We start from the raw sequence: 22,912 nt of genomic DNA on the forward strand, positions 1-22,912 counted from the left end.
GAGGCTGTCCTTTCAAAACAAAGACTCGCTAGGCAGAATTCAGGAGTCACAGACGCTCCGGTCCAATCGTCTCCAGTGCTGAGTGCATTCCGCTGGAGATTTGTATCTCCCCGTCCACTTTGTAAGTATTCAGGCACCGGGCGCTGCCATCTGTCAAGTTTATTTTCAGCAAATGTGGTCCGAACTGTGGCGCGCTCTTGCTGCTGGTGCGATATGTAGGGGTAAAGACCACACACCCCTTAGAAATTGTTTAGCAATGGAGAAAAAATATCGCACTCCCAGAAGTTAAGTAAAAGCAGTTCATTTATTAAAGACATCAGCTTCATTTCCGTTGTGTAACAGAGCCCCATGATGCATTTCGACTTCCGTCTTTTTCAAATGGTAATTGCTCACAGCTGTAGCACATATTGTGCTTTAATGTCTTTGAACGGGGCATTCTGGTAATTATAGTTGTTTGCTAAGTGCGTTTCAGAAAATGCCCATTTAATGTCATTTAAACGTGATAAGTTGCTTACTTCTAGGCCCGTTCTCCCCTCTCTTGTCCTGGGCCGCATCGGTGCTTTCCAACCAAAAGAAATGGCATCATCTGTGTGATGAGGCTGTCCTTTCAAAACAAAGACTCGCTAGGCAGAATTCAGGAGTCACAGACGCTCCGGTCCAATCGTCTCCAGTGCTGAGTGCATTCCGCTGGAGATTTGTATCTCCCCGTCCACTTTGTAAGTATTCAGGCACCGGGCGCTGCCATCTGTCAAGTTTATTTTCAGCAAATGTGGTCCGAACTGTGGCGCGCTCTTGCTGCTGGTGCGATATGTAGGGGTAAAGACCACACACCCCTTAGAAATTGTTTGTCAATGGAGAAAAAATATCGCACTCCCAGAAGTTAAGTAAAAGCAGTTCATTTATTAAAGACATCAGCTTCATTTCCGTTGTGTAACAGAGCCCCATGATGCATTTCGACTTCCGTCTTTTTCAAATGGTAATTGCTCACAGCTGTAGCACATATTGTGCTTTAATGTCTTTGAACGGGGCATTCTGGTAATTATAGTTTTTTACTAAGTGCGTTTCAGAAAATGCCCATTTAATGTCATTTAAACGTGATAAGTTGCTTACTTCTAGGCCCGTTCTCCCCTCTCTTGTCCCGGGCCGCATCGGTGCTTTCCAACCAAAAGAAATGGCATCATCTACATATCGCTGTCCTCATTGAGCTCCACCGCACAGCAGTGGTCCGGAATTGAAGCTAGTCAGCATTCAGTAGGACAGTAGGTCGTATTGGAATTTTTACGCAGCAGCCAGGAGGTGCATGGACATTGTTTGCAAACCCACTGTGTTTTTAATTGGTGTAATGAGGACAGCGCACAGCACCCCACCGAGGGAATACTGACACTACAGGTACCATGAGGCTTTGCCCGTATCCACTGGGCGGGTACCTTGAAGACAATCCCGAGTGCTCCTTTACGGCACCCAACGCCGCCTCGCCAATGGACTTGGGCCTACCTCTAAGTGACTCACAACAGAACCTTCCAACTATTGATAATAAGAAGGGGCTGATTCAAGTAAGAACAGGACAAACCTCATCAAAACCAGATTTAACAAAGATTACCGAAATTGAACAACCTCCAAGCACAAGACCCTGCGATGTCACCCAGAATAACAACACAGATTTATCGCAACAGTGAACAAGAGGGACCATAATCACAACATGGGGCACAGGAAATGCAAGGCTGCAATGGACCCGACACCAAACTCACCCCACAAGCGACAACCAAGGGGTTGCTACAAGTCGTTTCACCCAACCCAGATCCCTTGAAAATGAGGGACCCCCACTAAGCAAATTGAAGCGCAACATGGGGAAAGCTCGGCCACTACCATCATTTTTACTTCCGAATATGCATCTCGGGGTAGAGAGGACATACTGAATAGAGGGAACATACTGCGGCTTTTACATTCCATCCCAAGCCTCGACAGTATCAGCTCCGCTTATCTCCTTTCAATAGAGTTTCAACCAACTGACAACCCAAAAGCAACCAAAGCAACCTGGAAATCTAGCGCGGTAGCTAAGGAAATCATGATAGAAGACAATGGGCCTCATGTAGGTGGGCTTGCATTTACCACTTCATAAATACCGAATCATACCGATTCGGTATTTATAAAGTGGTAAATGCAATGTAGGTAATGAGTCGGTATATATTACCGATTCGGAAAAATTTGGTAATTACCGAATCGGTAAATACCGATTCGGTAATGAGGCATACCTTCCCATTGATGGGAAGGTATGCCTCATTACCGAATCGGTAAATACCGATTCGGTAATGGGGGAGCACATGCAAGGGTGCCAGGGTGTCACATTGACACCCTGTTGCACCATGTGGCACATGTGGCACACATACATGCCCTAAGGGCATGTATGTCTGCCACATTGCACACTTCTAAGCGCTATAAAATGCTTTTACACATCCATTCATTATTTACCACCAACTATTAGTTGGTGGTAAATACCGACTCCAAACAACACCCACACACTCCCCCTACATCTCATTTCTGTATTCGGAATTTACCAAATCGGTAAAATTACCGATTTGGTAATTTTACCGATTCGGTAATTTACCAAATACAGAAATGAGCCCCCTACATGTCACAAGCCTAAATACCGGTCGGTAACGGTATAATTACCGAAAATCGGCCGTTACCGACCGGTATTCGGCTACGTACATGAGGCCCAATATGTTTAAACAATGGGGGGTCAAACTGGAAGTCGAACAAAAAACACCCTATCCAACATCTTTTTTTCTCCCCAGCAGGATTGGTCAACGTAAAATTACCTTCTCAGTATTAAATGGAGCCAGGAGACGCACCCCCAGAGCACATGCCTCAGACATGAAGGCACCACCCTCTAACTTAAATTCAAGGGAGTCATGTCATGTTGCCTCAGGTACATCGCAAAAATAGAGGCTAATTCAGTGTACAATCATTGTAAACCAAACAAACTGACAAAGGGGGAGCAGCCCACGATTGACACCGGTTGAGACCAGGGAAATCAGCACATGCATCTGGTACATCAGTGGCCTAGACAGCAAAAGTGAGGACCCGAAGTTTCTGCAATACTTAAAATCATTCGATTTGATATTGATCCAAGAGACCTGGGAGGATAAGGCCTTTGAGTTTCAAGGCTACACCTCCCGCTGCGTCCTAGCCACAAAGGGCTCCGACTTCGGCCGTCGATCGGGGGGCTTAATGATCTTGACATCTATTACAACAATAGGAGAAATCATACCAATAGAGGCTCAAATAGCACCTCCGAGTTTTATGTAGGAGGGAAAGATAGCAGTTGAGCTCATGACGTTCGCCAAGAAATTATAATAATTAATGCCTACATTCACCCCAAACAAAAATTGAAAGTGGCCAAGGGACTAATAAAAGCAACATAAAAGATAATGGACAAGGAGTATACTGATGTATTATTCTGGCAGGTGACTTTAACATGTATCTTATCGGCTCCAGAATAGACGATGCCCTTAACCGAGACCTAAGCGCTGCATGGGAAATACCAAAACAGGGCTCTCTGAAAATTAAAAAATCCACAAGATGCTCAAAATATCTGCTATGGCAACTCGAACATCTTAACTTAAGAGCTTTGAACGGGCGCTTTCAGTGGGACAATCCACCTGCTGCAACGTTTCATTCAACAAAACAATCCTCCCACCTTGGCTTTACATTTACATCCTTAAATATGCTTGGCAGGGTAGCAACATTCAGGATAGGCACTAAGAAAAACAGCAATCACCTACCTCAAGAAATGACAATAAAAGCCAGCATAGCTCTCAAGATCGAGCAACACACAGGGGTTAACATTGAAGGGCTTCAAACCTCAAGCGGTTGCGGTGCAACCCGAGCAATATCAATACAGTATCCCTTGCGGCAAAAACATTTTATACCCAAGGGACAGGTCTGCCAACAAAACCAGTTGATGCATGGCAAAGCTTCAAAGCAACAGTTGGTGACAAACTTTTGAAAGGGACAGCGGCAAGGCTGAGCCAATCAGAGGGAGCATCGACAAGATAACCAGCCAATCCAGAATCTAAAAAACAAGAATCCAAATCATCCCGGTATAAACTCTACTATAACGGAGGAAGCAAGCGGCAGGATACCTTTTCACACATTTTAATAGCTCAGCTGCCGATAAAGATAGGACAGTCAAGGAAAAGGGGTACACGACGGAGCGCAGCAGCGACATCAACAAGGAAAAAACAAGCAACAGATACATAACAATCACGTCACACGATCCAGACGGAATTGCAATACCCTCCTGGGAGGGCGAACTGGTGCCAGGTTTAAATTCTCATCCTCCTGCCAAAATTTGCTGGAACCATACTGGAGGAGTTAACAGCATGGGCATTTGATAACTCCATTATCCCAATCAACCAAACAGGTTTCTACCAGGGCCAAGGGACCACCACAAACATCATCGCACTGACCTTATTAATGGATGCAGCAAAAGAGGCCAAATCCCCCTTATTCCTCTGTTTCATCGACTACACTGCCGCCTTCAACCACGTCGACCGCCTCAAGCTCTGGCGGGAACTTGAAAATTGGGGAATACCTAAATTGCTTCTAGACCATATAGAACTACTGCACTCAAACACAAGGATCAAAGACAAACTTGGAGCTGGAACGCACCTTTCTAAACAAATTCCGACTACAAAAGGGCTAAAGCAAGGTTGCGTTCTAGCCCCGCTTTCATTAAATCTTTTCCTTGCAGACCTGCCAGGAGATCGCGACAAATGTTCCCATGCCCCAAAATTGGGAAAAATACCACTGTCAAATCTGCTGTATGTGGACGATCTGGTATTGATAAGCCAGACCTCTATCGGCCTGCAACATCTTTTAAACGTAACCCATTCCTTCTCAGAAAGGAATTCCCTCCAAATAAACTTACAAAAAAACAATTTCATGGCAGTAAACTACTTAAAAAAGAAAAAGATCAGCTGGCATCTAAAGGGACAAGAGTTGGACTTGGAAATCAACAATAAATATTTGGGAATACTTATGGACCACAAAAAGACATTCAGACACCACATGGATTCCCTATATGGGAAGGGAACTGCGATGTACCTGGCGATAAAATCAATAAAGTAAAAACTGCTCGGTTTAACGCTTGACCCCTTGATGCAAGTGCTGCGTGCAAAGCTCCAGACGACTCTTACTTACGGAAGTGAATCCCTTCAAGGCAAGGATGCCGTAATACTGGACACAGTGATAGCCAACTTGTACAGGGCAATTTTTTACCTGCCAAAATATGTTTCCCCAGTGCAAATAAGGCTGGAATTAAGCCTTCTAAAACAAACACTGGAAAGAAGGGGCGCGTACGTAATCAGCTGGCACAAGATTTGCAGTGCTGAGATTGGATCCTTAAGCTCCAATCTCTGGGAAGAGCTACTCTGCCACAAACAATTCTCAGCCAGGGACTCACTTAAAGTATTGGGACTGTCAGATCTTTGAGGTACCTCTACCTATGTTTCGTCCTTTAACCCCTTGTGTGCCACGCCCTTTCCCGCCCTGTGCCGGGCGTTGCATTAGCGGGCGGGGTTCATGACGAGCTGGAGTCGTCATGGGCACAGCGCAACCGCGGCCCATGACGAGTCCAGCTCGTCATGGGCACACAAGGGGTTAAATAAATCGTGAAAAAAAATCTAAACTAATTATATCCGCCATTGAATACAAGGAGGCACTCTCCAAAAGAGCACAGGGCTGGATAACACTTAGCAACTACGAAACATTGCAACCACAATCTTATCTTAAAAACCAAAATATAGACGAAATAATTTTTTTTTAAACTATGCCTCGGAGTAATCCTGATTACCCCTCATTTGCCACCTAATGTGGAGTCGGCAAGGAAGACATCATTCATATTGTCTGCATTTGCCCCAGCCTAAAGGATATCAGGTATAGCCTGTTATGCCCATTTTTTAAGCAGCACAGCATTCAAACCTGCAGTCAGGCAGTCAAACTAAGCTTTAATTCAGTCGAGACAAAACTAAACTGCTCACAAAGTTTTTCGACTTAGTAATAAAAAGGCACAAGAGAATGCTGCGCGTGGCCCAACTAATATAACCTTAGCAGGGTATTGCCTGACAGCAGCTTGAAACACCCGAGGATACATCTATGGACTTTCGGTGTCTAAGTAATAATGGCATAATGTGGAAAAGAACAGCCGGCCCTTAAACCAACAACGTCAGCACTAACTCCATCTGGGAAGACTTGCAAAAAACATTAATATTGTTTTGATTAGTACAAATGCAAACAAGTTCAAAGACCGAGGTTTAGGACATCCACGATTAGGACTAGATAGAGAAGCATGAGCATTTTAAAAACTAGCCCACCTAAGGAACTCTGTCTAACTTCTTGGTTCACGAGACATCAGCACTTTATGAAATATCGAAGAACTCAGAACTAAATAGCGTAATCATATACACTGCTTAAGGAAGGCCTCCAGACTTTACCCCCATTCTGTAAGCTGCTGCCCAGACTAGATGAATTACATACTGTTTACGGCTCCAGAAGTACAAGCATTTAGCAATCCACTTTTGACTAAGAAAAAAACTTCAAACTGTCTGTCTGACCTTAATGCATTTCCACTTTATACCCACTGATTATTACAATTTGAACAGAGTAATTTTTAAAGAAGTTGTTTAATTGAATTTTAACATTGTTTTATTGTTGTAGAGGTTTTAATTAATCATGTATAATACATGTATCACTTACTTACTTACTGTTCACAATTAGATTTTTAGATGGAATAAGGTCTTTCATTGATCATTTATGATTCTGGTTTGCAAATTTGTTTCTGATTATATTTTGTGCAACCTATACCTTTTCAAAACACAAAAGTGGATTTGTCATGGCAATTCATTTCAGTGTACTTAAAGTATGGTGGATGACAACAGTCAGTTTTCAACAGGCAGTCACCAAACATTTGTTTTTTTTACATGAAATCCCAAAGCAGGAGTTTGTTTAAAAAAAAAATAATAATAATGCCCACCAAACATTGGTAGAAGGGACTTTTTTTCAGTTCCTTGATGCCAAGATTTTCTTGGTGGAGACAGAGAGGAACAAAAGGCATGTCACTATCAATAACAATAAAAAGCCTAGCAGCATCAAGAAGAACAGGGCAAGACTGGGAACAGCAATCAGCCCCAGCAGATTGCTTCTCGACTGGACCTGGGGGCATGGGGAGGGCTAGGAAAAAGCATTGCTCCCGATTTTGTTACTGGGAGCTGATATTTAAGCATTGCTGCAAAATTGGCCCCAATGACAAAAACTGCCTTCCCAAGTCAGAAAACCGTCCCCACCCCTCCGGCCCACCGTGGAAACACCTGGTGCATGCTACTCCAAGTCAGTGGCGTCACTAGGGTTGGTGTCACCCGGTGCGGGTAACTCATGGTGTCACCCCCTCACGACTTACCGCATGGACCTCCTCCGCTCCGAGTCCGCCACTGGACACAGTTGGCAAATAACGGGACCATACAGAATCCTTAGTAATGTTTGTAAATGTAGGTCCTATATTTACAAAATGTGCCTGTTAACAACAGTGTGATAATGACTCATTAATCAGGTTGTACAGTGGGCTTCCTGCTAGTCAACAGTTTATTGGAATTTATAATATCATAGGTATGGTACTTTGTACTGGTGTGGTGTTCCCACTATCCAGCAACACGATATATCAGTGGTCGAAGTGGGGGGAAAAAAGTAGGGGAACTGTGGGTGGAGAATCAGAGGGCGGGAATAACCCAAGGATTGGATCAGTGGGCGGAGCCAGAGGTGTGGCCAGAATGCGCAAACATCCCAATTTTTTGTATTTGTTTGGTTTCACTGCCCAGTTTTATCAACCAATGGATACACATGATTATTTAAGGTTATAATGAGTTATTGACAGTAAAATGTATTCACAAAGTGGGATATACTTCTAATCACAGAATGTCCCCAAATACGATAAAAAGCGCAAGCCATTTGTCTCCGAGCCATGGACTTTCTGTCATCAGCACTTCTCCCTTTTCCACAACAACAGTTCAAACATGAATGGCTAAAAACCCTAGTTTGCAAATGTTTTCTTAATAATAATGGCTCTGCCATATTTGCCTCATAATGCAAGATCTGCAGCATGATCTGACCATTTCAACTAATAAATTGTTTGTAGCTCAAACGTATCAAAAGTTAATAAAAAATGTGACTTGTGTTGCTGCGGAGTAGATGACAGTTAATAGATCACTGTTCTATGTTAGGATTTTAACTTATAAACTGCAAGTAACAAAAGGATCTCTCTGACAAAAGCAGTAGCCCACTGGCCTATTTACATTATGTGCACTTTGTGATCTGCATGGTACATGTTCTTTGCAGCAGGTACATTAACCCTCTGAGCTACCTTTCCATGAGTCAAATCTTCCATTAGACAAAATTCTGATCTCTCTCTAGGAAGAACATTAATCACCAGAGTCGTCATGACATTTTTATTGTTACCGAAAATTGCTGGAGGGCAGGAAGGAGGCAGCAAGCGCTTTTAAAACCATAATATACTTGCAAAAATTATGCCTCCACCTAAAGTCAGCACCTGGTGCGGTCACACCGGTTGCACCGCCCTACAGCTGGCCCTTCTCAAGGGTCCTGTGATCTCAGTGACAGGGTCACTGTTGTTCTAGGGTGTGCTGCTTCATAGGCCTGCCCGCAAGTCTGGAGGTGAACTTCAGTATGAATAGTGGTGGACAAGCCTTGAAGGTTAACCTACACTTGTCATGCTAGGGTGCACCTGCTGGTGCTACGACACCAGGGATTCTAATGTCTTGCGAAGCCTTCTAAGGTCTAGCATGAGATGGTGCTCTCTTAGGAGAGTGGTCTGGTGGACTGGTTATTAAGGCTGAACCTGGTTCCCCAGTTCCAAATTCAGCAGCTCTGGCCATAGTGCCACATCCTCTCCCCCACTGAACACCATACTGACCCACTGAGAAAAACTCAGACTGCCTTCAACTACAACCCAATTGTTGCCAGCTATAAACACCTGGATGCGACTCAATTTAAATTACGCACTGGGAAAGAGCAATATGTGACCTACAAGTAAAAAGTGACAGCATCCTGGAAAAAGCAAACAATCATAGGGAATGCAAAATTTTGCAAACCATGTGAAATGCTTACCTTAACGCTTTTACACTCACTGTTCAGAAATCAGTGAGTGTTTTTGCCTGAAAAGTTAAGGACATGACAACAGGGCCCTGAATGGACCCATTTCAATGACCATTGCTTATATCCTTACAAAACGTAAGCAGTATGGTAAAAAAAGACAACATCCCTAGATGCAGAGCAGCAGTACAAATTTTGTTTTCCAATCCACACATTGCTGTACCTCCAGGATTGGTGCACTAGTTCCAAGCCCTGGGAAAACAAGGCCAAGACAACAAAAATAGTGCTTCACTGGCAAACTCTGTAAAAGTGGCGCTAATGTGTTTGGGTGTGAATAAAATCAATCTGGCCAGTTTGCTACCACTCTGCCTTACTTTATTTAGTTATTTATTTTGCATATTTTTAAACTTTTATTCGCGATGCTTCACTTTGGAATTAAATGTCAGAAAAATAGGACATTGATTTTCCAGCAAAAGTGATTTTCTTTTTTGGATCCATTTCACAGGGGAGCAAATAAAAGAAAGGAGAGGAAAGAGAGTGAGAACCCCGTCTTGCAGCCACTGTCTTCAGTAAGAGAAGAACTGTCTTCGCAGGCCTCCCGAGTCCCGACAGCTCAAAAGATGGGCCCAGTAGTACCATTACAATCTGAATTTATCATCATCATCATAGTCTTTATTCGAATTAAAAAATAATTCATACAAGACACAAACAAATACAGAGTTATAAAATATCACAATCACTAGATAATATAAAATCTTCCAATAAATAGGTAACATTTGTAGATAAGAGAAGAATTAAACATTGGAGCGGACAAGATGAAGTACAATACACATCAGTAATAAAAACGATAAGTAAAACAAGGATATCTAGCAAATAATGGCGGATTTTAGGGCCCTACCTATATGCCTTCTCAGTGCACCGAAGGGCTTTTCGTCTGAGAGACCATGCCCACCCCAAGTATTTGGCTAAGACAATTGAATGGACTGGTAAAGTGCTTGTGTGTAGGATTCTGATAGCTACAACAGAGCTCCTTGTGCCCAGTAGTTTACATAAAGGGGAAAGCCAGTGTCGTCTAGGAGTAGCGTATACAGGGCAGACAAACAAAAAGTGGGCAATAGTTTCTTCTTTGGCACCACAAACAGGGCAGGTACATGTACTTACACCAAACCACCCGCAAGTTAGGGCCCTAAGTGGGAGGGAACCTGCTCTAAGTTGAAAATAGAGTTTCCTATCACTTGGTGAGGTGATCAGATCCCAATAAGGTTCTAAGAAAGGTGTGACCTTTGCCTCTAAGAAACGGCTGGTCATCGTGGGGGAAGTAAAATCACCCCACACCCTGTGATTTGCCCGTTCCCAGTATAGTGTTTTCAATAGCTTTTTAGCAGGAAACTCAGCGACAGCTGGGTCGTTCCATAGACCTTCCAGCCCCAGAGCTTTTAAGGATTCGCGAAGGTTCCTAAGCCACCCAATCTTATGGAACTTATCAACCTGAATTACGTCCATGATGCCCATTGCGTAAGATCGGAGCTCCGGTGTAGTCCATAGTCTCCTCCAGTATAAAACCGGACGGAGATTGGCCAAGTCCTTAATGGCCTCTCTGCCTAGATCATAACGCAATGGGACCATTGGCGTACTTTGTGGTAAGCCAATAATACAACGAAAAAATTTGTTTTCGACGGCTGTTAGGGATGTTAATGCGTCAAAACCCCAGAGCTCTGCCCCATACAGGACTGAGTTTAGGGCCTTTGCCTCATATACTTGTAACACTGGTTTAACAGGTTTGGTGAGGGATTTTTTATGCTCTTTAACCAGCGTTCCCGTAATCTGGGTGAGTTTCAACGTGGACAGTTCCAAATGTCTGTTCCACCGGTTGTTTTGGGACACGTGAATGCCCAAGTAGGTAAAGTTTGCTACCTCCTCCAGAATTTGGCCGTTCATTATAAGCTTACCAGCTCTGTAACTTGGGTGTGGATTGAATGTCATAAGTTTGGTCTTTGACACATTGACCTCCAAGCCATGATCTTTGCAAAAATTTTCGAAAATTGACAGAGCCCTTTGCATGCCGCACGGGGTTTTAGACACTATAAGAGTGTCGTCGGCAAACATTAATATTGGTGTAGGGACTCCTGCCAACTTGGGAGCGTCGGTGTTAGCTTGAAGCATATAATCGACTACTCCATTAATATACAAAGAAAAAAGTGTTGGGGCCATGGCACAACCTTGTCGCACACCTCGCTCGACAGGAAACTCGGGGGTTGTTTCCCCCGGGCCACCCCATTGTATTTTTGCGAAGTTAGGCTCATGGAGCCTCCTAATTAAAGTCAATAGCTCCAAGGGGAGACCGAGCTTTTCGAGGACCCTCCAGAGTTGCTCTCGGGGGACAAGGTCAAAGGCAGCTCTTAGATCCACAAAAGTGACGTAGAGACTGCCTTTACCTAGTTCAACAACCTTCCAGAGCAATTGCTTAAAGCGGAACACCTGGTCCACGGTGCTGGTAAATTTGCGAAAACCCGCTTGGAGGCTAGAGAGGATCTGGTTATCTTCGATCCAAATGAGTACCTCATTCAGTACCATCCTCCCAATGACTTTTTGAATTGTGTCAATTAGGCTGATGGGCCTGTAATTTCCTGGGAGGGTTTTATCACCCTTTTTATATATAGGGATTATAATAGCACCCCCCCAGGATTTAGGCACTGGGGCACCTTCAGCCACAGTGTTCGCAATTAGGGTGATGTACTTGCTCCAGGAAGCTTTGTTATCAAGGAAAAGATCGGATGGAACACCGTCCAAGCCTGGAGCCCGCCCTGCGGCTACACAGGACAAGGCGGCTAAGACGTCCTTAGAGCTAAAGGGCCCAGACGAGTAAAAGACATATGGGGTTGTGCCCGAGTTTCTATAAAAAGGGTCACATGCATATTGGGGTTTGAAATACCCCAACCAATCTTCTTGGGTGACATGGTTTGAGGGATTTTCAGGCAAACCCCCTCTGCCCCACTTTATCACATTCCAGAACAGTCTGGTGTCCCGGGCATGGCAAGCCTCCTTCAAATCAAGCCAGAACAATTCGTCCCAATTTCTTTTTGCTTGGGCTAGGCATTTCTTATAAGCAGATCTAGCTGATTGAATGAGTGGTTTACTCCCACTAGAGAGGGCTTGGGCCAAAATGCCTCTTGCGCTTTTACTTTGTTTGTCATACCACCTTAGTTGCTTACACGGTGGCTTACTACCCTTTCTTGATTGCTTGAAGAAGAAGGCACGTAGACCCTCGAAAAATGACTCATGTATTCTGGTTACTTGCTCATTATGATCTTTAATTTTCAAAGTTTCCTCGAGAATCGCATTGATTGCGCAGAGATTGGTATTAATGCGAGCCATTACTGGGGCATTGGTCTTTACTAAGGTCATTTGTTGGAACGCACACCGAGGGAGCCAGTGTTGGTTCCTTGGTCAGCGAGCGGGGTTTGCCCCACCAGCTGTGAGAAACACAAATGGGGTTGTGGTCGCTCTCTAGTCTTGGCTCCACCACCATATCTATATGATGGCACCACAGCCTCAAACAACAGAGGACATAATCAATCCTACTTACTGAGCGGCCATTATCAAAGGTGGATACTCCCAGCTTATCTCCTTCTGTTCTTCCGTTCAGTGCCCTTAGGCCGCTTTCAAGGCAAAGTGCGTTTACCTGTACTGCTACCGTGGACCACCTTTTAATAGGGGGTAGCGAAAGTGCTGGGATGCCCCAGTGTCGGTCCTCATCGGGGTCAAAGCCCCATTCAGAGTCCGAGTCTAGAAGGGGTTCGAATGTAACATTAAAGTCCCCGGCTACGATCAGGTCCCTATTGCACGATTTAGTTTCTATGAGGGTGGTTAGAGTATCCAGCTCCCTTGACTTTTTCCCTTTTGTGCCCCGAAGATATATGTTGTAAATATCCAAAGAGCCCTCGTGATCGAAAGTTAGTCTCACTAATTGGATATCCAGGGACCCCGTGTCGATGACAACAGCGCTCGAGAATAAATCCTGGCGAGCCCAAATAATTAGTCCGCCAGATGGACGGCCTTTCGGGCCTTTAGTTGCTGGGACATAGAAATTCAAATATCCCGGCATAAACCGAGCCTCAGAGGACCATGTTTCCTGTAGTAGGCAGACATCATAGTTGTTAACAAAACTAACCCATTCAGGTGAATCAAATTTAGTCTTGATACCAGCCAGGTTGCAAGACAAAAGAGTGCCAGAATAGTTACTAGGCCGTGTGGTATGGTGCACAGTAGTCTGGCTAAGTACATTTGCCCTCTCTCTCAGCCTGGGTGGAGACGACAGTAGGGGCCTGGGTGTTATGTGTGATCCTAACGGGTCCAGAGAAGTGACAGCCTGGGCATCCATGAATATACTATCGTTTGCCCTCAGTGTCTTAGGAGGTAAGGCAGTTGTCCTACTATGGGATTGTCAATAACAAAAACCTGGGGTATAAAAATAGTTTAGGTTGTAGACCTCTATTCCTGATCTAGGTCCATAAGGTGTGTAATCAGTAATGAACCTAGAGAGGCATGGATCTTTGAAATTGACAATAATGCAATCTCCCTGGATGTTTTTAGGTTGGGAACCTACCCATTGTACTCTTCTAGCGAAAAGAATCCGACCATTCAGTTGATTCGGGATTGGTCTATGGGTGTTGAGCCAATGACTTACTTTATTTTTTAGTTGCTCAAAGGATTCATTTTTATTAGTGGGGAGTTCAGGGACACCCGTTAGTACCACAACATAGGGAAAAGATTCCGGTGGTAAATGTATTTGGGTCGAGGGTGGCCTGGGTGCATTACCTGGGAGGGCTATATCAACAGTCGTGCTCGGGCTCACTGGATTCATGGTGTTAATGCCCAGGGGTGCTTTACTTAGCCGACTCTCCCACCTCAGGGACTGGTTATTGTGTAGCACTCCCTCCCGCCCTGGTGGTTGATGAATATTTGGAGGTGGTATAGATAAATCTATACCTAAACCGATACCTGTGGTAGTTGGAACAGGGGCGGGGGGTGTGCCAGATGAAGATGTAACAGCAAAGGTAGAGTTTGCTTCATGAGTGCAATTAGATTTAGATATATCCCTAGTAGACAGCTTAACAACATTCTTTAGCGAGCAAAAATTGTCCAGAATAGATTGTTCCAATTTGTCAACTTTTGCTACAACAGTTTCGATCCTTTCCAATAATGGTGAAATTAAGGATCGAACGATACGTTCTAGCTGGGAGACTATGTCATTAATATCAGGTGGGGAGGGAGCGTGTGTACTAGCGTCCATCATGGAGGGGCGAACACTGGTGCTTGAGATGTCAGGAAGTACCATATTTTTAGATGCTTTGGATATTTTCGCCAGCCTACCACCGTCCATAACCCCTCCCCTTTTCCTTTTCTGAATAACTGATCTAGTGGATCTGGCCCCAGCTCTAGTCTGGGGACGGGAAACGTTGGACTCGGGTGTAGATACGACTTCCTCCTCTAGCACAACGTCCGTCATGGCTGCGAGATCTGACAACCTCCCAGAAGGAGATAACAAATGCTGAGATGTTTGAAAGTGGTGGTACCTCCTCCCGCATCTGCTCTCTGAGATTGTTTGGTGATTTTACAAGGGCTAGCGGGCCCAATGATGAACGTCTGACAAACGAGGGATCTATCGAAAGGCGTCTTTCGGTAATGGCTATTTCATGTTCCAATACCGAGACAGCTCGAGTGATAAATTGGTCCATAGTCCCGGCAACTGTAGTAGGGGCCATGAGACGCTTCCCCTTTCCAGCCATTTAACACAGTGCCAGACAGGACAATATGTAACAACAATCAGAGTTAGCACAAATGTCAGTGGTCATGGAACAATGACTGCAATAACTTACTTCTAGCGCTTGATATCAAAAGGTGAGCCCAGCCCGGCCTGGTCGGCCCCGGACGGCCACAGACGGCCCCGCCCTTGTCCCGGGCTTCTCCCGGCGCCGACCCGCGCGCGGACCCGCGATGCGGTGGCACAGGTGAGCTTTAAGCGCCTCCAGGCGCGAATGAAGGTCCGGCGGCTTCCGGGTCTGCCGCTGGGGCTGATGGGAGTTGTAGGCACCAAGCCCACAGCAGCGGCGAAGCGGAGCTGACTGACGGGACCACGCCGCACACCAGGCAAGAAACACCACCTCCTTTGATAGCGTGGCCAAAAAGATTCAGGTAGGGAAATGTCACGCCCGCTCTGTCAGCGGCACAGGTGAGCTTTAAGTGCCTCCCGGCGCGAATGAAGGTCCGGCGGCTTCCGGGTCTGCCGCTGGGGCTGATGGGAGTTGTAGGCACCAAGCCCACAGCAGCGGCGAAGCGGAGCTGACTGACGGGACCACGCCGCACACCAGGCAATAAACACCACCTCCTCTGATAGCGTGGCCAAAAAGATTCAGGTAGGGAAATGTCACGCCCGCTCTGTCAGTGGCACAGGTGAGCTTTAAGCGCCTCCAGGCGCGAATGAAGGTCCGGCGGCTTCCGGGTCTGCCGCTGGGGCTGATGGGAGTTGTAGGCACCAAGCCCACAGCAGCGGCGAAGCGGAGCTGACTGACGGGACCACGCCGCACACCAGGCAAGAAACACCACCTCCTCTGATAGTGTGGCCAAAAAGATTCAGGTAGGGAAATGTCACGCCCGCTCTGTCAGCGGCACAGGTGAGCTTTAAGCGCCTCCAGGCGCGAATGAAGGTCCGGCGGCTTCCGGGTCTGCCGCTGGGGCTGATGGGAGTTGTAGGCACCAAGCCCACAGCAGCGGCGAAGCGGAGCTGACTGACGGGACCATGCCGCACACCAGGCAAGAAACACCACCTCCTCTGATAGCGTGGCCAAAAAGATTCAGGTAGGGAAATGTCACGCCCGCTCTGTCAGCGGCACAGGTGAGCTTTAAGCGCCTCCAGGCGCGAATGAAGGTCCGGCGGCTTCCGGGTCTGCCGCTGGGGCTGATGGGAGTTGTAGGCACCAAGCCCACAGCAGCGGCGAAGCGGAGCTGACTGACGGGACCACGCCGCATACCAGGCAAGAAACACCACCTCCTCTGATAGCGTGGCCAAAAAGATTCAGGTAGGGAAATGTCTGAATTTATGTTCCTAATCACTCACCCACCTCGCACTTACAGAACGTTCTTGGGCAACGTCATTACTGACACTGAACATCCGCAAGGTACTCAAAGTGAATTTTAACACAATCCCCGAACAGCCACGGCAGTTGCGTGTCACAGAACAGGGGGGGGGGGCTTCCTGGAGTACAAAAAGTATATATATCCTATCGTGTGTTGAGTTCGCTACAAAAAATATTTTGGTACAATAAAAATATTTCTCACCTGATGTGTGTCTGAAAAAGAGAGACCTCTGCTTTAAAACGCGTCTTCTGTCCTGGGGCGGAGGCAGCTCACAGCTGACCTTTCGATCTACAGAAACGTAAAGGAACTTTTAGTTTCGCTTTCGTGACGAGCCCAGCCGCGCTTCTCCAAAAGCACGTGACCAGCCTGGCTGCTTCCCAAGTTATTTCAAACCGTGCAAAGGTCGCACACTGCTTACCTACCAACGTGTTACCCCAATGAACTGTGGTCCCTGTAGTCAGCGTCGGCGGGTACGCCTATGCTCAGTGGTGCGTGCAAGTCAGAGTAGCGTTAGCCATCCCTGGACACGTGTTTCGAGGTTGTTGCCTCTCGTCAGCAGGGAGTAGGAAGAGTGTAGGGTTGCTAGTGTAGGCTGTTAAAATCATATCAGGTCTGGTACCTCTCGTAACAATGCAGGTGCGTAACCTAGAGCCCGTCGGCTCTCGGGGCTCAGGGAGCCACTAAATAACTAAACAAAATGGTCGCACACTGCTTACCTACCAACGTGTTACCCCAATGAACTGTGGTCCCTGTAGTCAGCGTCGGCGGGTACGCCTATGCTCAGTGGTGCGTGCAAGTCAGAGTAGCGTTAGCCATCCCTGGACACGTGTTTCGAGGTTGTTGCCTCTCGTCAGCAGGGAGTAGGAACAGTGTAGGGTTGCTAGTGTAGGCTGTTAAAATCATATCAGGTCTGGTACCTCTCGTAACAACGCAGGTGCGTAACCTAGAGCCCGTCGGCTCTCCGGGCTCAGGGAGCCACTTAATAACTAAACAAAATGGTCGCACACTGCTTACCTACCAACGTGTTACCCCAATGAACTGTGGTCCCTGTAGTCAGCGTCGGCGGGTACGCCTATGCTCAGTGGTGCGTGCAAGTCAGAGTAGCGTTAGCCATCCCTGGACACGTGTTTCGAGGTTGTTGCCTCTCGTCAGCAGGGAGTAGGAAGAGTGTAGGGTTGCTAGTGTAGGCTGTTAAAATCATATCAGGTCTGGTACCTCTCGTAACAACGCAGGTGCGTAACCTAGAGCCCGTCGGCTCTCGGGGCTCAGGGAGCCACTAAATAACTAAACAAAATGGTCGCACACTGCTTACCTACCAACGTGTTACCCCAATGAACTGTGGTCCCTGTAGTCAGCGTCGGCGGGTACGCCTATGCTCAGTGGTGCGTGCAAGTCAGAGTAGCGTTAGCCATCCCTGGACACGTGTTTCGAGGTTGTTGCCTCTCGTCAGCAGGGAGTAGGAAGAGTGTAGGGTTGCTAGTGTAGGCTGTTAAAATCATATCAGGTCTGGTACCTCTCGTAACAACGCAGGTTCGTAACCTAGAGCCCGTCGGCTCTCGGGGCTCAGGGAGCCACTAAATAACTAAACAAAATGGTCGCACACTGCTTACCTACCAACGTGTTACCCCAATGAACTGTGGTCCCTGTAGTCAGCGTCGGCGGGTACGCCTATGCTCAGTGGTGCGTGCAAGTCAGAGTAGCGTTAGCCATCCCTGGACACGTGTTTCGAGGTTGTTGCCTCTCGTCAGCAGGGAGTAGGAAGAGTGTAGGGTTGCTAGTGTAGGCTGTTAAAATCATATCAGGTCTGGTACCTCTCGTAACAACGCAGGTGCGTAACCTAGAGCCTGTCGGCTCTCGGGGCTCAGGGAGCCACTAAAAAACTAAACAAAATGGTCGCACACTGCTTACCTACCAACGTGTTACCCCAATGAACTGTGGTCCCTGTAGTCAGCGTCGGCGGGTACGCCTATGCTCAGTGGTGCGTGCAAGTCAGAGTAGCGTTAGCCATCCCTGGACACGTGTTTCGAGGTTGTTGCCTCTCGTCAGCAGGGAGTAGGAAGAGTGTAGGGTTGCTAGTGTAGGCTGTTAAAATAATATCAGGTCTGGTACCTCTCGTAACAATGCAGGTGCGTAACCTAGAGCCCATCGGCTCTCGGGGCTCAGGGAGCCACTAAATAACTAAACAAAATGGTCGCACACTGCTTACCTACCAACGTGTTACCCCAATGAACTGTGGTCCCTGTAGTCAGCGTCGGCGGGTACGCCTATGCTCAGTGGTGCGTGCAAGTCAGAGTAGCGTTAGCCATCCCTGGACACGTGTTTCGAGGTTGTTGCCTCTCGTCAGCAGGGAGTAGGAAGAGTGTAGGGTTGCTAGTGTAGGCTGTTAAAATCATATCAGGTCTGGTACCTCTCGTAACAACGCAGGTGCGTAACCTAGAGCCCGTCGGCTCTCGGGGCTCAGGGAGCCACTTAATAACTAAACAAAATGGTCGCACACTGCTTACCTACCAACGTGTTACCCCAATGAACTGTGGTCCCTGTAGTCAGCATCGGCGGGTACGCCTATGCTCAGTGGTGCGTGCAAGTCAGAGTAGCGTTAGCCATCCCTGGACACGTGTTTCGAGGTTGTTGCCTCTCGTCAGCAGGGAGTAGGAAGAGTGTAGGGTTGCTAGTGTAGGCTGTTAAAATCATATCAGGTCTGGTACCTCTCGTAACAACGCAGGTGCGTAACCTAGAGCCCGTCGGCTCTCGGGGCTCAGGGAGCCACTAAATAACTAAACAAAATGGTCGCACACTGCTTACCTACCAACGTGTTACCCCAATGAACTGTGGTCCCTGTAGTCAGCGTCGGCGGGTACGCCTATGCTCAGTGGTGCGTGCAAGTCAGAGTAGCGTTAGCCATCCCTGGACACGTGTTTCGAGGTTGTTGCCTCTCGTCAGCAGGGAGTAGGAAGAGTGTAGGGTTGCTAGTGTAGGCTGTTAAAATCATATCAGGTCTGGTACCTCTCGTAACAACGCAGGTTCGTAACCTAGAGCCCGTCGGCTCTCGGGGCTCAGGGAGCCACTAAATAACTAAACAAAATGGTTGCACACTGCTTACCTACCAACGTGTTACCCCAATAAACTGTGGTCCCTGTAGTCAGCGTCGGCGGGTACGCCTATGCTCAGTGGTGCGTGCAAGTCAGAGTAGCGTTAGCCATCCCTGGACACGTGTTTCGAGGTTGTTGCCTCTCGTCAGCAGGGAGTAGGAAGAGTGTAGGGTTGCTAGTGTAGGCTGTTAAAATCATATCAGGGCTGGTACCTCTCGTAACAACGCAGGTGCGTAACCTAGAGCCTGTCGGCTCTCGGGACTCACGGAGCCACTAAATAACTAAACAAAATGGTCGCACACTGCTTACCTACCAACGTGTTACCCCAATGAACTGTGGTCCCTGTAGTCAGATTTGACCTACACGCTGGTATTCAGGTGTATTTAAAAAAAATATGAACAAAAATACATTTTACAGAGCCTTGCAATCGATTCTTTTCATCCATGACGTTGGTCTGTTAAGTATAATTTATGTTTTGTTTCTACCATTTAGAGCATGGTGCCCACAACTCGGTGAGCAGAGGCAGGCAACCTCGCTCGCACTGCCTTCGCCCTCCCCCTGCACCCTGCTGGGTGTCACCCCATGTGAGGGTATCACCCGGTGTGGTCCGCACCCCCCGCACCCCCGTAGTGACGCCGCTGCTCCCAGTCTGGCCCGAAGAAGAATCATGACTAGTCCGTCTAAATTATCACACATTGTTACCCTCTCACATGTCAGGGAACAGGCTTGTAATGGCTAATGAAACTTCAGTCATTCACTCTGATTGTGGATAGCAAAAGATAACACTAACGAGATAGGCAGTCATCCCCCCTTTTTACTTGCAAGACATGATTTGATTTGATTTGTACATTTATAAAGCGCAACACTGCCCGTGGGTGTCTAGGCGCTAGTAACTGGCGGTTCTGCAAGATTCCAAGAGATATGACTGCGAGGTTAGTTGGTGAAAAGCCAGGTTTTTAATGTCTTCCTGAAGGCTAGCAGAGTTGGGCTATTCTTTATGTCAAATGGAAGCATGTTCCAAGTCTTAACAGTACCAACCAAGAAGCTTCTTCCACCCCATCTAGATCTTTTAAACCTGGGAGTTTGTAAGAGTTAACAATGAGCGGATCTTAAGTTTCTGGAAGGTAAATACCACTTCAACTGATTCTTCAGGTATTTAGGACCAAGACCATGCAGTGCCTAAAATGCTAGGCATTGGGATTTGAACTTGATCCTCTTGTCCACTGGTAGCCAGTGCAAGGTTCTCAATTTGTGCGAAACTGGCTAAAATTTTGGGATGTCCAGCAACAATCTGGCTGCTGCATTCTGAAGTTGCTGCAATTTTTGCAGGTTTTGTCCTTGGATGCCTGCATACAACCAATCAATCAATCAGATATTTGTAAAGCGCACTACATACCCACGAGGGTCTCAAGTTGCTGGGGGGGTGGGGGGGCTGCTAATGATCAAACAGCCAGGTCTTGAGTGTTCTCCTGAAGGTCAGCAGGTCTTGGGTCTATCATAGGCTCAGTGGGAGGGTGTTCCATGTTTTGGCGGCGAGGTGGGAGAAGGATCTCCCGCCGGTGGTAGTTCTTCGGATGCGCGGAACAGTGGCTAGTGAGAGGTCGGCGGAGAGTAGCTGGTGGTTGGGGATGTTGAAGGAGAGACGGCTGTTGAGGTAGGCAGGGCCGGTCTTGTGGAGGGCCTTGTGTGCGTGGATGAGGAGCTTGAAGGATATCCTCTTGTTGACGGGGAGCCAGTGCAGGTTTCTCAGGTGGGGAGTGATGTGGCTGTGGCGTGGTATGTCGAGGATCAGTCATGCCGAGGTGTTTTGGATGCATTGCAGTCCTTTGATGAGCTTGGTCGGGCTCCCGCGTAGAGGGTATTTCCATAGTCGAGTCTGCTGCTGACGAGGGCCTGGATGACTGTCTTTCTTGTATCTGTTGGGGTCCGGAGCATGCGGAGGGTGTTGAAGCAGGAGGAGGAGACGGCGTTGACTTGTTTGGTCATTAAGAGCGTTGAGTCTAGGATTATTCCCAGGTTGCGTGCGTGGTCTGAGGGTGTCGGGGCTGTCCCCAGTGTCGTCGGCCACCAGGAGTCGTCCCAGGCTGAAGGGTTGGAGCCGAGGATGAGAACTTCGTCTTGTCCGAGTTTAGCTTCAGACGGCTGGCCCTCATCCAGTCGGCGATGGCCTTCATTCCTGATGGGGTCCTTGGTGAGGGAGAGGATCAGTTGAGTGTCGTCGGCGTAGGAGATTATGTTGAGGTTGTGCTGTCGGGCGACGTGTGCGAGCGGGGTCATGTAGATGTTGAACAGTGTCGGGCTGAGGGAGGAGCCCTGGGGTACGCCGCAGATGATCTCGGAGGCTTCAGATCGGAAGGGGGAGGCAGACGGTCTGGGTTCTGCCTGAGAGGAAGGATGTGGTCCATTCCAGAGCCTTGTCTCGGATCCCTGCGGCGTGGAGGCATGCGCATAGTGTGCGGTGGCAGACGGTGTCGAAGGCGGTGGAGAGGTCGAGGAGGATGAGTGCTGTGGTCTCACGCTGTCCAGCAGGGTCCTGATGTCGTCGGTGGCGGTGATGAGGGCGGTCTCGGTGCTGTGGTTGCTGCGGAACCCTGACTGAGAAGTATCCAGGATTCTGTTTTCTTCGAGGTATGGGGTTAGCTGTTTATTGACGATCTTCTCTATGACTTTGGCTGGGAACGGGAGCAGGGAGATGGGCCGGAAGTTCTTGAGGTCTCTTGGGTCTGCCTTGGGTTTTTTGAGTAGAGCGTTGATCTCGGCATGTTTCCAGTTCTCTGGGAAAGTCGCGGTCTCGAGGGAGAGGTTGGTGACGTTGCGCATGTGGGGTGCGATGGAGCTGCTTTCATTGTTGAAGACGTGGTGCGGGAGTGGGTCTGACGAAGAGCCGGAGTGGATTGTGCTCATGGTCTTGATGGTGTCATCGATGCTGACGATGGCCTAGGCTAGCAAGGGGTCGTAGTCGATGATTTGAGGAGAGTCTGTTGTATTGCTGTCTGTTGGGGCTGTTTGGGTGTTGAAGCTGTTGTGGATGTCTGCTATCTTGCAGTGGAAGAAGGTGGCGAGGGAGTCGCACAGGGCTTGCATCGGCGGGATGTCGTTGGTGTTGAAGCTGGGGTTGGAGAGTTCCTTCATGATGTTGAAGAGCTCCTTGCTGTCGTGTGCGTTGTTGTCGAGGCGGTCCTTGAAGGAGGTCCTCTTGGCAGCCTTGATGAGGTGGTGGTGGTTACGGATGGTGTCCCTGTGTTCTGCAAGGCTGTCCGGGGTCTGTTCATTGTGCCGTTTCTTCTCTAGCTTGTGCCTGGCTGGCTTGGAGGTTAGGAGTTCTAGGGTGAACCAGCTGGCCCTCTTGCTGGTGTCTCAGCAGGGGGGTTTCTTCAGCGGGCGAGGGTGTTGGCCCAGTCCTCGATCCAGCCTCTGAGGTGGTGGGCAGCGTCATCGGTGTTGGAGGGTTCGGTGGGTTGGCTGAGAGCGAGGTTTGCATGAAGGTGATTTTCGGTGATTTTGCTCCAGCAGCGGCGGGG

Source organism: Triturus cristatus, chromosome 8, assembly GCF_964204655.1.
Source record: "Triturus cristatus chromosome 8, aTriCri1.1, whole genome shotgun sequence".
In the NCBI taxonomy this organism is placed as follows: Eukaryota; Metazoa; Chordata; class Amphibia; order Caudata; family Salamandridae; genus Triturus; species Triturus cristatus.